Genomic DNA, 17,198 nt, shown 5'->3' on the forward strand with positions numbered 1-17,198 from the left:
TTTCCCTGGACACATCATTTTCTTATTAGCATGTGAAGTCTGTGACTATCAAAGGCAAAGCCAAAGTGTTTATATGATACAGTTATATACCACAACCCAAACTAAAAACCTCTATTATTCTGAAAGCTGATTGAGTCCAGACCAGCTCAACTATGTGGAGGTGTGGCTTTAATGTTCACAAATGACTTTAGCAGAAGGTGACCCAGTTGCTAGTCCAAATACACACACACATACACACACAAAACTGATATATATCAGTTACTTTCTGGCTTGTAAGTAATCCTGTTAAGGAACATGTTGACCATTCCTGGGGTACTAATCAATTTCTATCTAACCTTTGTATATGCTCTTTACTACATGGGGCAGCCTCATAATTTTATAGATCCATGGGAGAGAAAGCATCTTTCTTTAGAAGCTTCGTATGCCCAGAGTGTGGTTCTCATCTTCCCTTCTTAGATACCTCATACATCAGCCCTCTCCTCCCTCCTCTACATCTCTAGGCTTCTTTCTCCTAGCTTTTCCCTATTAACATATATACATTTCCAAAGACCTACCATCATCACAGAGAAGCTCCCTATTCATATGGACACATTCCCAAGTATCTTTCATCATTCTAAAAAAGTTCCCTTGGGGGCTGGAGAGATGGCTCAACAGTTAAGAGCATCATCTGCTCTTCCAGAGGACCCAGATTCAATTCCTAGCACCCACATGATAGTTCACAAGTATCTGTAACTCTAATACCTTTTTTTTTTGGCTCTGCAGGCACCAGGCATGCATTGTGGTACACATGGAGGCAAACCAACTATTTTGCCAAACTGCTATTAAGAAAAACAATCCCACCAGCAATGGTTATGCTGTTTTCAGCTGCTATCCCTGGGAGACCTGCTCTTTTCTGAAGGGAAATGAAGGGGGTATAGATCTTGGGCAGAGAGTTGTGGGGAGCAGTGGAGGGAGGGGAAACTGTGCTCAGGATATAATTATGGGAGAATTTAAAAAAGAAAGAAAATTGCTCTCTTAGTTGTAAGTGACCTTCGAGCTGCTACTGCAACATCCAATGTCCTAGTTCTACATTGTTGATGAATAAAGCACTCCCTAAGTTGGGTCTTAAAACAACTTATTGTACTCATGACTGTCTGTGTAGGTGAGAAATCTGGGTGAGACTTACTGTAAAATGACTCAGCTTCCCATCTGCTGGGTCACTCTAGGATACCCAGCTAGTTGGCTAAGTGGCCTGGAGGAACTCAGATGGCCTCCTTCAAATGCCTGTCATCTCAGGGCCCCTCCACTTGTCCTGATTAGCAAGGTAGTTAGCTTTACATTGGTGTTCATGGCACCAAAAGGCCAAAGCAAAAGTTGGAAGGCATCTTACAACATACTGTTTATTTACGTTTTTGGATATTTTTGTACATGAGTACTGCATGTACATCACTCCCCTCTTCCCCTTCTGTTCCCCCTCCCAATTCACAGCCTGTGCTTTAACTGCTCTTACTATATGTATATTCATCTGTATGTGGGTACACACATGTTTATATGCCCTAAGTACATTTATCTTTATTGATTTGCATGTGTCTAAGATTGACCACTTGGGTTTGGACAACCTCTGTGAAAGCTCATCCCTAGAGCAAACTGCGTCACCCTATCTCAGCAGCCTTGACGACTTGTAGCTTGTGATCTAGGGGTAGGACCAGGTAGGATATGCCCTATTCACGGCAGCATGCCAGCTGTTGTCATTATGCTGGTTGTGTTCAGGTCACTCATCCGTCTTCAAGCTTGTCTGTTTATCCACTCCTTCCTATCATAGACACCATAGCCGGGAGAGGGTTGTGTGGGAGTCTTGCTCTGTCCATTTGACCTACAGGCTGCAGAGAAATCACAGTTTACTACAAGCTTACCATTACCTTTAAAAATTCCGAGATAGAGTTTTAAGCTCCTACACTAAGGCTACCCACCCAGAACGGTGAGTGCCTGCCTACTGGGCAGGCCTCAAGTTCCCCTGTAAGGGAGCCCAGGTACCTTCAGCTTGTGCTCCAGGGTCTCCTGTGCTCTCCTGGATCTCGCCCTGCCTGCCCCATTCTTCCTTTTGTCCCCGGATCATTGGGCTACCAGGCAGCCCTGTTTAGGTGCTGAGGAGTTCCATTTGGACGGGTGAGTGTGTGCTATCCAGGGGCAGATTGTCCTGGAAGAGAGCACAAACCCCCCTCCCCCAGCTCCTTCTGCAGGGCTGTCTTTCTTAAGCACGACCCAGCCCCCCAGCACCCCCCCCCAACCCTGCCCTGCTGTATGCTAGGACCAGTGCTCAAGAACAGTTTTAAGCTCCTACACTAAGGCTACCCACCCAGAGCTGTGAGTGCCTGCCTACCGGGCAGGCCTCAAGGTCCCCTGTAAGGGAGCCCGGGCACCATCAGCTTGTGCTCCAGGGTCTCCTGTGCTCTCCTGGATCCCGCCATGCCTGCCCCATTATTCCTTTTGTCCCCGGATCATTGGGCTACCAGGCGGCCCTGTTTAGGTGCTGAGGAGTTACATCTGGACGGGTGAGTGTGTGCTATCCAGGGGCAGATTGTCCCGGAAGAGAGCACAAACCCCCCTCCCCCAGCTCCTTCTGCAGGGCTGTCTTTCTTAAGCACGACCCAGCCCCCCAGCATCCCCTCCCAACCCTGCCCTGCTGTATGCTAGGACCAGTGCTCAAGAACAGTTTTAAGCTCCTACACTAAGGCGACCCACCCAAAGCAGTGAGTGCCTGCCTACCAGGCAGGCCTCAAGGTCCCCTCGTAAGGGAGCCTGGGCACCTGCAGCTTGTGCTCCAGGATCTCCTGTGCTCTCCTGGATCTCGCCCTGCCTGCCCCATTATTCCTTTTGTCCCCAGATCATTGGGCTACCAGGCGGCCCTGTTTAGGGGCTGAGGAGTTACATCTGGACGGGTGAGTGTGTGCTATCCAGGGGCGGATTGTCCCGGAAGAGAGCACAAACCCCCCTCCCCCAGCTCCTTCTGCAGGGCTGTCTTTCTTACACATGACCCCCCCCCCCCCCAAAGCCTGCGTTTTCTGCAAGGTCCTTTGCTCAGGAACAGTTTTCTGCTCTTACACTAAGGCTACCAACCCAGAGCGGTGAGTGCAGGCCTCAAGGACTCCCAAAAGGGAGCATGCGTACCTTCAGCTTGTGCGGCAGGGTGTCCTGTGTTCTACTCATCCCCGCCCTGCCCCCCAAGTTTCCCCTTTTGTCTGCGGGTCATTGGACTACCAGGCGTCCATATTTTGGTGCTGAGGAGTTCCATCTGGACGGGACGGTTCCTGCTTCTTCACTGAAGGGATATACTCAGAGAGTCAGTCACAGCAAAGACTGGACCAAGACACCAGGCCTCTCCTGGCTCCATTTGAAGGAAGAGATGGGAAGGCGCCAATGCAAGAATTCCTCCAACAACCTGAAAGGCAACATGACATCACCAGAATCCAGGGATCCCGAAATAAGAATAACTGTACACCCTACTAGAGAAGAAATAGAAGAAATCGACTCAAAAGTGAATTATATGAAAATAATAGAAGACCTTAAACAGGAGGTGAAAAACTGCCATAAACAATTAGAGATTACAAACAAAAAGGTTGAGGAAATGAATAAATCGCTCAAAGATACCCAAGAAAACCAAGAGAAACAAGAAAACAAAATCAAACAGGTAAGGGAAGCGGTTCAAGACTTGAAGAATGAAATGGAAGTAATGAAGAAAACACACCGAATAGGCTGGATCAAAAAATAACATCTCCACGCCATATAATAATCAAAACACAAAGCATACAGAGTAAGGAAAGAATATTAAGAGCTGCAAAGGAAAAAGGCCAAGTCACTTATAAAGGTAAACCTATCAGACTTACACCTGACTTCTCTATGGAAACCATGAAAGCCAGAAGGTCCTGGATAGATGTACTGCAGAAACTAAGAGACCATGGATGCAAGCCCAGACTACTATACCCAGCCAAGCTTTCGTTCACTATAAATGGAGAAAACAAAATTTTCCAGGATAAAAACAAATTTAAACAATATGCAGCCATGAAAGTCATAGAAGCAAAATCAAAAACCAAGGAGTCCAACAATGACCACAATCACTCAGACATCTAGAGACCCTTCACCAACACAACTCAAAGAAGGGAAACACACAAACTCTACGACTAAAAAAGTGACCGGAGTTAACAACCACTGGTCATTAATATCACTTAATGTCAATGGACTCAACTCACCTATAAAAAGGCACAGGCTAAGAGATTGGATAAGAAAACAGGATCCAACATTCTGCTGTTTACAAGAAACACACCTCAACCACAAAGACAGGCACCTACTCAGAGTAAAGGGCTGGGAAAAGGCTTATCAAGCAAATGGACCTAAGAAACAAGCTGGTGTGGTCATACTAATTTCTAACAAAGTTGACTTCAAACTTAAATCAATCAGAAGAGATGGAGAGGGACATTTTATACTCATAACAGGAACAGTTCATAAGGATGAAGTCTCAATCCTGAATATCTATGCCCCTAATATAAAAGCACCCAGGTACGTAAAAGAAACATTGCTAAAACTCAAGGCAGCCATCAAACCGCACACACTAATAGTAGGAGACTTCAACACTCCTCTCTCACCAATGGACAGGTCAATCAGACAGAAACCTAATAGAAAAATAAGAGAATTAATGGAGGTAATGAAGCAAATGGACTTAACAGACATCTATAGAACATTCCACCCAAACAGGAAAGAATATACCTTCTTCTCTGCAGCTCATGGAACCTTCTCGAAAATCGACCACATAGTCGGTAACAAAGCAAACATCCACAGTTACAAAAAAATATTAGTAACCACCTGTGTCTTATCAGATCACCATGGATTAAAGTTAGAATTCAACAACAATGCTACCCCCAGAAAGCCTACAAACTCATGGAAACTGAACAGTCAACTACTGAACCACACCTGGATCAAGAAAGGAATAAAAAAAGAAATTAAAGTCTTCCTGGAATTCAATGAAAATAAACAACATACTCAAACTTATGGGACACTATGAAAGCAGTCCTAAGAGGAAAGTTCATAGCACTAAGTGCCCACTTAAAGAAAACAGAGAAAGCTCACATTGGAGACTTAACAGCCCACCTGAAAGCTCTAGAAAAAAAAGAAGCAGACTCACCTAGGAGGAGTAGAAGACTGGAAATAATCAAACTGAGGGCTGAAATCAACAAAATAGAAACACAGAAAACAATCCAAAGAATCAATTAAACAAAAAGCTGGTTCCTGGAGAAAATCAACAAGATTGATAAACCCCTATCCAAACTAATCAAACGGCAGAGAAAGAATATGCAAATTAATAACATCAGAAATGAAAAGGGGGCCATAACCACAGACACAGAGGAAATTCCGAGAATCATTAGATCTTACTACAAAAGCCTGTATGCCACAAAACTGGAAAATGTAAAAGAAATGGACACGTTTTTAGATAAATACCATATACCAAAGTTAAACCAGGACCAGGTGAGCAATCTAAATAGACCTGTTAGTCGCGAAGAATTAGAAGCTGTTATCAAAAACCTCCCTACCAAAAAAAGCCCAGGATCAGATGGTTTCAATGCGGAATTCTACCAGAACTTCCAAGAAGATCTAATACCTATACTCCTTAATGTATTTCACAAAATAGAAACAGAAGAGGCATTGCCAAATTCCTTTTATGAAGCTACAGTTACTCTGATACCAAAACCACACAAAGACTCAACCAAGAAAGAGAATTATAGGCCAATCTCACTCATGAACATCGACACAAAAATCCTCAACAAAATACTGGCAAACAGAATCCAAGAACACATTAGAAAAATTATCCATTATGATCAAGTAGACTTCATCCCAGAGATGCAGGGCTGGTTCAACATATGAAAATCTATCAATGTAATCCATCATATAAATAAACTGAAAGAAAAAAACCATATGATCATCTCATTAGATGCTGAAAAAGCATTTGACAAAATTCAACATCCCTTTATGATAAAAGTATTGGAGAGATTAGGGATACAAGGGTCGTACCTAAATATAATAAAAGCTATATACAACAAGCCAACAGCTAACATCAAATTAAACGGAGAAAAACTCAAAGCCATCCCACTAAATTCAGAAACATGACAAAGCTGTCCACTCTCGCCATACCTGTTCAATATAGTGCTTGAAGTTCTAGCAATAGCAATAAGACAACATGAGGGGATCAAGGGAATTCAAATTGGAAAGGAAGAAGTGAAACTTCCGTTCTTTGCAAATGATATGATAGTATACATAAGCGACCCCAAAAACTCCACCAAAGAACTCCTACAGCTGATAAACACCTTTAGTAATGTGGCAGGATACACGATCAACTCCAAAAAATCAGTCGCCCTCCTATACACAAAGGATATGGAAGCAGAGAGGGAAATCAGAGAAGCTTCACCTTTCACGATAGCCACAAACAGCATAAAATATCTTGGGGTAACTCTAACCAAGGAAGTGAAAGATCTATTTGACAAAAACTTTAAGGCATTGAAGAAAGAAATTGAGGAGGATACCAGAAAATAAAAGGATCTCCCTTGCTCTTGGATTGGAAGGATCAACATAGTAAAACTGGCAATTCTACCAAAGGCAATTTATAGATTCAATGCAATCCCCATCAAGGTCCCATCAAAATTCTTCACAGATCTTGAGAGGACAATAATCAACTTTATATGGAAAAACAAAAAACCCAGGATAGCCAAAACAATCCTATACAATAAAGGATCTTCTGGAGGCATTACCATCCCTGACTTCAAACTGTATTACAGAGCTACAGTAATGAAAACAGTGTGGTACTGGCATAAAAACAGAGAAGTCGACCAATGGAATCATATAGAAGACGCGAATTTTAACCCACAAACCTATGAACACCTCATTTTTGATAAAGGAGCTAAAAGTATACAATGGAAGAAAGAAAGCATCTTCAACAAATGGTGCTGGCACAACTGGATGTCAACCTGTAGAAGAATGAAAATAGACCCATATCTATCACCATGCACAAAACTCAAGTCCAAATGGATTAAAGACCTCAATATCAGTTAGAACACATTGAACCTGATAGAAGAGAAAGTGGGAAGTACCCTACAACAGATGGGCACAGGAGATCGCTTCCTAGGTATAATTCCAGCAGCACAGACATTAAGGGCAACATTGAATAAATGGGACCTACTGAAACTGAGAAGCTTCTGTAAAGCAAAGGACACTGTCACTAAGACAAAAAGGCAACCTACTGACTGGGAGAAGATCTTCACCAACCCCGCAACAGACAAAGGTCTGATCTCCAAAATATATAAAGAACTCAAGAAACTAGACTTTAAAATGCTAATTAACCCAATTAAAAAATGGGGCACTGAACTGAACAGAGAACTCTCAACAGAAGAAGTTCAAATGGCCAAAAGACACTTAAGGTCATGCTCAACCTCCTTAGCAATCAGGGAAATGCAAATCAAAACAACTTTGAGATATCATCTTACACCTGTCAGAATGGCTAAAGTCAAAAACACCAAGGATAGCCTTTGCTGGAGAGGCTGTGGAGGAAGGGGTACCCTCATCCATTGCTGGTGGGAATGCAATCTTGTGCAACCACTTTGGAAATCAGTGTTTCGGTTTCTCAGGAAATTCGGGATCAACCTACCCCTGGACCCAGCAATACCACTCCTGGGAATATACCCAAGAGATGCCCTATCATATGACAAGAGCATTTGTTCAACTACGTTCATAGCAGTATTATTTGTAATAGCCAGATCCTGGAAACAACCTAGATGTCCTTCAATGGAAGAATGGATGAAGAAAGTGTGAAATATATACACATTAGAGTACTATGCTGCGGTAAAAAACAATGACTTCTCGAATTTTGCGTACAAATGGTTGGAAATAGAAAACACTATCCTGAGTGAGGTAACCCAGACCCAAAAGATGAACATGGGATGTACTCACTCATAATTGGGTTCTAGCCATAAATAAAGGTCAGTGAGTCTATAATTTGATATCCTAAAGAAGCTAAATAAGAAGGTGAACCCAAAGAAAAACATATAGCTATCCTCCTAGTTATGGGAAGTAGATAAGATTGCCGGGCAAAAAATTGGGATCTTGGGGGTGGGGTGGGATGGGGGTAAGGGGAGATGGGGAGAGAAAAGTGAGAAGGGGAAGATGGGGGGAACTTGGGGAAACGGGATGATTGGGATAAAGGAAGGTTGGATAGGGGAGCAGGGAAGCACATATCTTAATTAAGGGAGCCATCTTTGGGTTGGCAAGAGACATGGACCTAGAGGGGCTCCCAGGTGCCCGGGGCGATGTCCCCAGTTAGTTCCTGGGGCAGCTGAGGATAGGGAACCTGAAATGACCCTATCCTATAGCCATACTGATGAATATCTTGCATATCACCATAGAACCTTCATCTGGCGATGGATGGAGATAGAGACAGAGACCCACACTGGAGCACGGGACTGAGCTCCCAATGTCCCAATGAGGAGCAGAAGGAGGGAGAACATGAGCAAAGAAGTCAGGACCACAAGGGGTGCACCCACCCATGGAGACAGTGGGGCTGATCTATTGGGAGCTCACCAAGGCCAGCTGGACTGTGACTGAAAAAGCATGGGATAAACCAGACTCTCTGAATATGGCGGACAATGAGGGCTGCTGAGAAGCCAAGGACAATGGCACTGGGTTTTGATCCTACTTCATGTTCTGGCTTTGTGGGAGCCTAGCCAGTTTGGATGCTCAACTTCCTAGACCAGGATGGAGGGGGGAGGACTTTGGACTTTCCACAGGGCAGGGAACCCTGACTGCTCTTCAGACTGGAGAGGGAGGGGGAGAGGAGTGGGGGGAGGGGGAGAGGAGTAGAAGGAGGGGGAGGAAAATGGGAGGCTGGGAGGAGGCAGAAATTTTTTTTCAATAAAAAAAAGAAAAAAGAAAAAAAATTTCGAGATATTAGCACAGGGAATATTTGATCCTTGAAGCTGCTCGTGGGACAGGTACTCAGCTTGCAGAGGAATGCCACCTGATTATGGGGAGGCCATCTGAGTTAACGAAAATCCCCAAGTGGACAATTATCAAACTTCCTGCTCTTCAAGCATGCCAGTTGAAAATGCCATCACCTTTATCTTTTTTTTCTTTTTATTGATTTTATTGAGCTCTACATTTTTCTCTGCTCCCTTTCCTTCCTCTCCCCTCCCCTTCAACCCTCACCCAAGGTCCCCATGCTCCTAATTTACTCAGGAGATCTGGTCTTTTTCTACTTCCCATGTAGATTAGATCCATGCATGTCTCTTAGGGTCCTCATTGTTGTCTAGGTTCTCTGGGATTGCATCTCCTTTATCTTACGTGGTTACAAAGCCTGTCATAACAAGTCCCACCATCCGAGTCAAACACGTAGATCCTAGGTAGCATTTTTGCTGCAGTACTGGAGTGTTCACGCTGTATGTGCCACAGGCTGTAGCGTAGCCCACACGGGTTGTGTTTTCAGTTAGTGCCCAAGGAGCTCCTAGGAAACTGTCTAACAACTGTGTACTCTGGAGAAAAATATTTTTTAAAAACTGCATACAAGAACTGACAAGTAACCTGAAGCAGTAAGAAACTGAAAGAAAACTGGCATTTCAAAGAAGAGGTCAGAACTAGATGAGACTCTTAGTTTTAAGTCTTTAACACAGCAGAGCCTAAGTCGTGACTGAACCTTGCTGGCTGGAAGATCAGAGGAGAGAGTTCAGGATTTTCATATCATACCAGTGGAGGGTAAAAGTCTGTCCTGGGGGGGCGCTCATAGGGAGGGCCCAAATTCTGCATACACTGCCCATGTTTTTTGCTGACCTTTGAATGATGCAGCTGTAGCACCATCTCTAAACAGCCCAGATAAGGCTGAACGAACTCAAGTCCACTTGTTCTCCGCAGAGGCTGAGGATGCTGTCTGAGTTCAGTCTGCTTGACTACCTGCTAAAACATAAACAAAATATCAATATTCTTCATGGGAAAAGAATGGTATCCACAGACTGTAGAAGGGCTTTTACAATGTCCACGAGACAAGACAGAATGATTGGCTTTACACAGGGAACAGGAAAATGTGTCCTGTACTGAAAAGGCACTCAAAAAGATTGATCCCAAAATAAGCAATATGCCAGATTAGCAGACAAGGGTTGTTTGATGGGTGTTGGTTTTTCAAGACAGGGTTTCTCTGTGTAGACCTAGCTATCCTACAACTCCCTCTGTAGACCAGGCTGGCCTTGAACTCAGGGAGATCCATCTGTCTCTGCCTCCCGAGTACTGCGGTAAAAGCCATGCACCACCACCACCACTACAGAGAATGATTTTTCTTTTTAAACGTGATTCTTTGGAAATTTCACATCATGCACCCCAATCCTGCTCACCTCCAAGTCCCTCTCTATCCATCCTTCACCACTGCAGCATGACCCCCCCCAAAAAAAACAAAACCAAAAAAAAAACACCTAACTCCTTTATCTTTCCTCTGGGTGGCACCAGGAGCTCTGACGTGCCATGCAGTATACCCCTTTGTCCAATCAGCCCCATTGCAATGAGTCACTGGTCTGGTTCAAGGCCTCTGAAGTCTGGTGCACCATCATCACTGGGCCCTCATAGAAACTCCTCTTGGATATGCTGTTGTCCTGAGTCATGGAGGTCCTGTGGTTATTGTTCCATAGGACCAGTCCCTTCGCAAACTCTAGCAGGTCACAGATGGGGTAGATGTTAGGGTGGGCCAACCCAAGGCCTTTGACGTGGGTCTGGGTGGTAGCCGAGCTGGTTGGTCTGGGCCTTTGGGACCACCCCCTTAGGTGAGGGGGAGAGTCAGCTCTCCTAGGCCCATGCCATGGGACCAGCTCTCCCATGCCTGTGGTGAGCATTGGGACCATCTCTCCCGAGTGCTGGTGTCAGCTCTCCCATGACAGGGGTGGGGCCAGCTCTCCTGCTGCAGTGTCTAGCAAGGAGCAGAGCCAGCTATCCCGGGGCCAGTGAGGGACAGGGCTGGATCAGCACAGCCCTCAGATTTCAACATGTATGGTTACTATGACTTCCTATAGGAAAATGAGCTGTGGATACTAGCCCAGACCCTGGCTGCTGTTGGGGCCACAGACCCAGACATGGCCTACAGCAACAGCCTGGGCCAGGCCCATGTGGCTTTGCAGGCCACTCTAATTGGCATGGCTCCCATGGCAGCAAGGCCTATGGATACCAACATAGCCACAGGTGTGGGAAGTCCTTCTGTATATGTGTTGCTCTTACTGGTTAATGAATAAAGAAGCTGGCTTGGCCAGTGATAGGACAGAGTAGAGCTAGGTGGGAAAACTAAACCGAATGCTGGGAGAAAGAAGGTGGAGTCAGTGAGATGTCATGTAGCCGCCAGAGGGGAACGACGTGAGCTGGCAGCTGGAACCTTGCTGGTAGGCCATCAACCTCATGGTAAAATATAAAATAATAGAAAAGGCTAACCAAAGATATAAGAGCTAGCAGCAATACACTGACATGATTGGTCAAGCAGTGATATTATAGTTTCTGTGTGATTATTTTGGAGTCAGGGTGGCCAGGAAACAAATAAGCAGCCTCCTATAACAAGGTAGTGGCCTAGAGCCCCCTAGCATTTGAAATGGATTTGCTGCGGTCCCCGGCAGCTTGCTTGTTGTGGGTTGAGACCATGTGGCAGGTCCCCAAACGAAGGTGGCTGGTCCCCAGTCATGTGGTGACTGGCTGGTCCCAGGCGAGCAGTGCGAGCAGGTGGCAGGTGGGAGGCACAGATGCTGCAAGTCTCCGGGACTGCTGGGGACCCGAAAGCAGCCAGTCACAGAGACCACACAGCAGGGAAGGTGGCTGGTCCCTGGTGACAATAAACAGATAGGCAGCAGCTGGGGGGCACAGAGATAGACATACCATACAGAATGGAATTGGACATTTATTTGGTGTTATGGAGGGGAAGGAAAAGAGGAAAAGGGGGGAGAGAAAGAGGGAGAGAGGGGAGGCGAAAGACTGCCTCTCTGAGAGAGGGGACAGGAAGAGAGAGAGTGGGGCTGAGACTGCAAACAGGAAGGGAGTGGGCATGGCTTGTCTCTTAAAGAGACAGAACATTACATTCCCATCTCTTTTTTATAATAAAAAGCGGGAGATTACCACCACAGGTTGAAGGAATTGGGGCAGCAGATTCTCAAGACTGCTTCCGGCTTCTTTGTTGGCGTTGTCTTTCGGGGGGACCTGAGAAGGCTGGGCGCTGGCCACATTCTGGCATAGCTGGTCTCTTTGCTCCTGTCCTGTGTTTGTGGTATGGAAATGTCTGGTGTCTCTTACACCTGTTTAAGGTATTGGCAGAACAGAGGACAAAGTTAAATTAAGGAAAAAAAAATAGGACCAGGGAACTGAGGGGGCGGTGTATCTGACCTGTTTAAGGTGGATCCTTCAATTCGGGTCCCGGGAACTCATAAGAATTCTTTGGGTTTGTGAAAACAGAAGTTTTAGACATATACATTGTATAAACAGTAGCATACTTATGTCAGGATGACTGTGACAGATATTTTTGCACAATGAAAAGTATTTTTAAGACTATGAAAGGCATCATGAGAGAGAAATTTGATCTGAAATTTGTTTGGTGAGGTTGTCCTTTTAAATTGACAAAACCTCTCAGCTGTCAAAGTGCATCAGAGATCTTTGAGAAGGATAAAATTTTACTTGAGTTACTGATTTAAAAAAATAACAGAGAACTTACTTGGTTGGCACCCAGAGCTACTCCTCAGGTGCTCCATGGTCGCTGAAGGTCGCATTTGCCTTTGCTGTTTAGCACAGGGCCTGCCAGGCTCCGGAAGATCCGGTGGGCTAAGAAGTCTGTAGGAAGACAAGCCTACCTTGACCTGAGCAGTGAGGCTGTCGAATCCAGAGATTCTGTCCACATCAGGAGATCAGCTTAGATGAAGGGCAGTTTTGCCCAGTGGTCAGCACTTGACAGTTGAAGCGAACTGCAGATGGACGTTGTTCTGTGCCCATTTGTCTTCTGTCTTCTGTGGAGGAAGTAGAGTGCTGCTGCTGGGAGCCAACCTGTCTCTTTTTGTTATGAAAAGTTTTTTAATAATCAAATATTTAAGTATCACATTCCCCAGCTCTCTGAGCAGTTGAGGGCTGTTTATTAGGTATAACTACAGTATAGAATCTGTCTGGAGAGCTGAGTGTGAGCTTGACTGCACTAGTTCCATAACTTAACAGGTAAGAATTACACTCGTAAAAAGACAGAAAGAAGAAAAAACTGCTTGCAATAGAAGGTTAATGGCAGAACTGACAATAGTAGAGAACAGCTTAATATATTTTAAACGAGGGTTAGATTAAATATAAGGTATTTTTGTGAGAGACTTAAAAATACATTCCAGTTTAAATCACGAGACTTATTGTTTTTGTAGTCTGAAATGAAATGCAATGAACAATTATAACATTAAGTATAGGTGCATTTAAGTTACATGTAGGAACACACACACACAGAGTAAACAGAAATTGGGGAAAGTGGATGCTCTTGGTGGGCCCTACCAAAGGCATGCCACTGTGCAGAACAGACATGTAACAGAGTCAACAAGAGGAATTTAGTGAAAAAAAATAAGTAAACCGGGGGACAGACAAGGCAGGGTACACTTCAGTAAAGATGGGAGAACCTGGACACCTGACCTGGCTCAGCAGTAAGGTCACCCATGTAACAGAACTAACACTGGAGAACCAGGCAGGGAATACCTCAGTAAAGATGGGAGAACTTGGTCACCTGACCTGGCTCTCAACCAAGATGGCAGCAAAGTCACCTGATCCCAATCAAAATGGCAGTGGTCACATGGTATATGAAAAAGTTACATTTTTAAGCTTCAGGGATTTTAAACTTAGTAAGAGAGACCTAAAGGTGTGATCCGCCCTGTGGTTGAGCCGCCATGCCACAAGCCGCAGAGGGGAGCAAAAAGCTGGAACCGAAAAAAACTGCATCATGCCATGGCTGGAAATGAAAAAGCTACCCACAGCTGAAATTGTGAAAACTCCCAAAACACAACTAGGCACACCATGAGACGTGAGATGTCTCTTGACTGTGGGCAAGGTGTGAATCAGCGCATAACCTTCACAAGACTCATAGGGGAGTGTCCCCCCAGGGAAGGGAAGGCCCAGCTGGATCCAGTGGCTACTAGAAGCCAGAGAGGCCAGAGGCTGCTCTGAGTGGCCTTTTACAGATGAGGGAGGGGGGACTTGATGGGGAAGGGGGAGGGAAATGGGAGGCGGTGGCGGGGAGGAGGCAGAAATCTTTAATAAATAAATTAATTAATTGAATTTAAAAAAAAGAAAAGAGAAGAGAAGAAATAGAAAAAAAGAGAATCTGAGGGACCCTGGGTCCCCAGTTGAATGTACCGCACAGAGTTTGCAGTGCTAGAACAGGCTGACTAACCCCACGTCAGTCCAAACACAATTTTAGTTAAGAACTGGAGGAGACTCACCAATCGAAGCTGGGAAGCCAGTGGTGGGAGTAGGTGTTATTCTTGTTTCTGCCTTTCTTGTCTGCGGGGTTAGAGAGTGGAGACTTTACGCAAGACACACAGAGGTGCAGGGTTAGGAAGGAGACACGGACACGCGGCGGTCCCACGTGGGTGCACTTTAATGGGGGAGGGGTAACAACAAGTAAGGGACGGGTGTGCAGAGTCAAAAGGAGAGAGAGAAAGAGAGAGGGAGAGAGGGGGGGCTCGTGGCGACCCCCACTTTTAACGGGGAATGCAAGGGCATCTGGGAGAAATGCCCTGTGCCTTTGCGGCTTCCAGTACAGGGGGATGCTGGGAGCTGTAGTTTTCAAAAGGAACAACATTTCACCCTTTTGGTTTCATTAAAAAAAAATTGGGGGGGGTCTTAAAGGGTAGGGAATGGGGGCATAGCCAGGTCTCTCATGACTGCTTCCTGCTGGCTTTGGGCGTCGAGGGATCCAGGCAGTGTCCGATTATTCTGGCGATGTCCTGTTGGTTATGTCCTGTCCACTGATGTTTTGAGGCCGTGGCTGATTGAAGAAATTGCATCTGTCTGGCTTTTTTTGAGTAGCTGGGTCATCGTTAAGATGCTGGAAGACAAAAGTTGCATTAGTAGAGAGAAAAAAATTAAAGGGGAGACTTGGGATGGGGGAGTTTTAGGAGGTCTGGGGTTAAGAATGATAAAAAATTAAATGATACTTATTCCGTTAATGATCCGCTTGTGTTTGATTTGTTTAGGTGGGTTGGGCTGGCGTCCTGGAGCTTAAAGAAAGTGTCTTAAAAGAAAATAGATTTTTAACCATATATTCCTTAACATTTCAGGGGTCACTGCTGCAGTCAGCGACTGACCTGTTATGTCAAGGAACTTTGTTAAGAATCTGCTTACCGCCTGAGCCATTGACTCCGTATTTGATGATATCTGTAATGACAGCTGGATGGTTATTTAGGAATTTAAAGGAGGGAGGGTGTGTTAACACAGGAGGATTAAGCGATGGATGGGACCACTGTTTTCCTTAGACTGGAGTAGAGGGGGCTGAACCTGGTGCCCTTTGGAACTTAAGAGAACAAGGTCCTCTCTGAGTTACCGTGTATGAAGGATTATCTTGAGCCATGGAGATGAACGGTTTAAGATGTGACAGGTGAATCCAATGAGGAATTCCTTCAAGCTTGGCAGCCAGTCGAGGTGGAGTTCCTGTGACATTTTGACCAGGGCTTCCTTTAAAGAGTGGTTAGTCCCGTTCTACCTTACCTGAAGACTGAGGGTGGTACAGTATGTGGAAGTTCCAGGGGATTCCAAGTACTTTAGACAGATTTTGAGAAATCTGGGAAGTAAACTCTGGGCCGTTATCTTTTGGCAGATCTGACAGGGGGCCGCTGTGGCTTTTAGGAACCTGATATCCTTAGATGTGGGTGTTTTAACAATGGGAGAATGGTGATTAGTTACTGCGGGAGCCTAGAGGGGCTTTGGAAGATGGAGGGGGTGGAGTAGGGCGGGGAGGAGACAGAGAGGAGTCCCAAGACACTTCCAGCTGCCTGTGTGACCTGTGGTGGGGGAAAGTCTCCAGCTGCTTGCGCTACCTGGGAGGGACTCTGTCGGAGGGGCTAGGCGAAGTCCTCGCAGATCTGGAACGGGACTTTCTTGGGGATCTGGGAGTGGAATGTTTAGAGGCGTTAGGTGAGTCCTTCCTGTGCCTAGAAGAGACCTTGGAGGAAAGAGGAATGGGTGAGCCATCGCTGTCGCTCGGCTGGGCAGAGCGAGTGGCCCCTCGAGGCCGGGTGTGTGTGTGTGTGTGTGTGTGTGTGTGTGTGTGTGTGAAGGTTTGTCCGCGGGATCCATGGCGGGAGCAGAGGGTTCCTGGAGGGATGGCATTGACAAGAACATGTGTGCAGGTGAACAGTGAGAGGCAACGGAGGGGTCAATCTTAATGGCCATGTAAAAAAATGCCATAATGTTCCATTTAGCTGAATGGTGACAGAAATTAGCTAATTCCCGCAAGATATCGGGGTCGAATGAACCCTGAGAAGGCCATTAGAGGTTTTCCTATAAATTGTACTTTGGCCAAGTTTTAGAGCAAAGACAGATTAATGTAGATAGTTTTATGGAGGGAATCAGGGTGTGAGGTTTCAGAGCTTCCAGAAGCTGCCCCAATGGGGAGGCCAGGGTAACTGTTTTAGAAGGCTTAGCACCCATGGCTAGAACCGTGAAACTATTCGCAGAAGGCACCTGAGGTGCCTCGAACACAGCAGCTCTAATTACAGGCGTCCGTGCAATGAGAGGGCCGTGCTATTAGCCCAACTGACCCGAACCTAGCTTCCAACGGGAACCAATCCCGGCTAGGAGGAGACAGTTAAGCTTTTGGGGGGCTGCCCATGCAGCCGAGAGGTGCTGGCTCCGTAATGAGCCCGTAAAGAGGACAGAAAAAGATCAGAAAAAGAGGAGTGAGAACTGGAAGCACCAAACTTCCAGGCGCGGACCAAAACAAGTTCTAGCCGAGGGCGGAAGCCCGGGAGAAGGGGGGAGGAGTCGGCAACCTTACCCAGGATGCGCCAAAGAGAGCCGGGAGCTCGGCCGGCCAATCTCTGGGCGTAATAGGAAGGCGATCCAACCCAGGTGAACTCACGAATTAGTTGCTGTTGGTTACAGATGGCCACGTTGAACACATGGGGGCAGTCGCAGGTTGTCGGTCCTGACCTTGTCCTCGTGAG

The 17,198-nt window shown here is 45.8% G+C and overlaps 1 long non-coding RNA gene across 3 annotated transcripts; it reads right to left on the reverse strand.

Annotated features, from left to right (window-relative positions):
- Positions 1 to 3,041: 3,041 nt before the first annotated feature.
- On the reverse strand, positions 3,042 to 16,233 carry LOC142841428 (uncharacterized). 3 transcript variants are annotated; one of them, XR_012909054.1, is made up of 4 exons: positions 14,475 to 16,233; positions 12,142 to 13,019; positions 9,838 to 9,957; positions 3,042 to 3,418 (listed from the first exon to the last, which is right to left on the reverse strand). It is a non-coding gene; the product is annotated as an uncharacterized LOC142841428 (long non-coding RNA). The 3 variants fall into 3 exon arrangements; XR_012909052.1 differs by having other exon boundaries at positions 9,838 to 9,960; XR_012909053.1 differs by lacking the exon at positions 14,475 to 16,233 and having other exon boundaries at positions 9,838 to 9,960; positions 12,142 to 14,316.
- Between the last annotated feature and the right edge of the window lie 965 nt (positions 16,234 to 17,198).

The sequence above is a fragment of the Microtus pennsylvanicus genome, chromosome X (assembly GCF_037038515.1).
Source record: "Microtus pennsylvanicus isolate mMicPen1 chromosome X, mMicPen1.hap1, whole genome shotgun sequence".
NCBI classification, from domain to species: Eukaryota; Metazoa; Chordata; class Mammalia; order Rodentia; family Cricetidae; genus Microtus; species Microtus pennsylvanicus.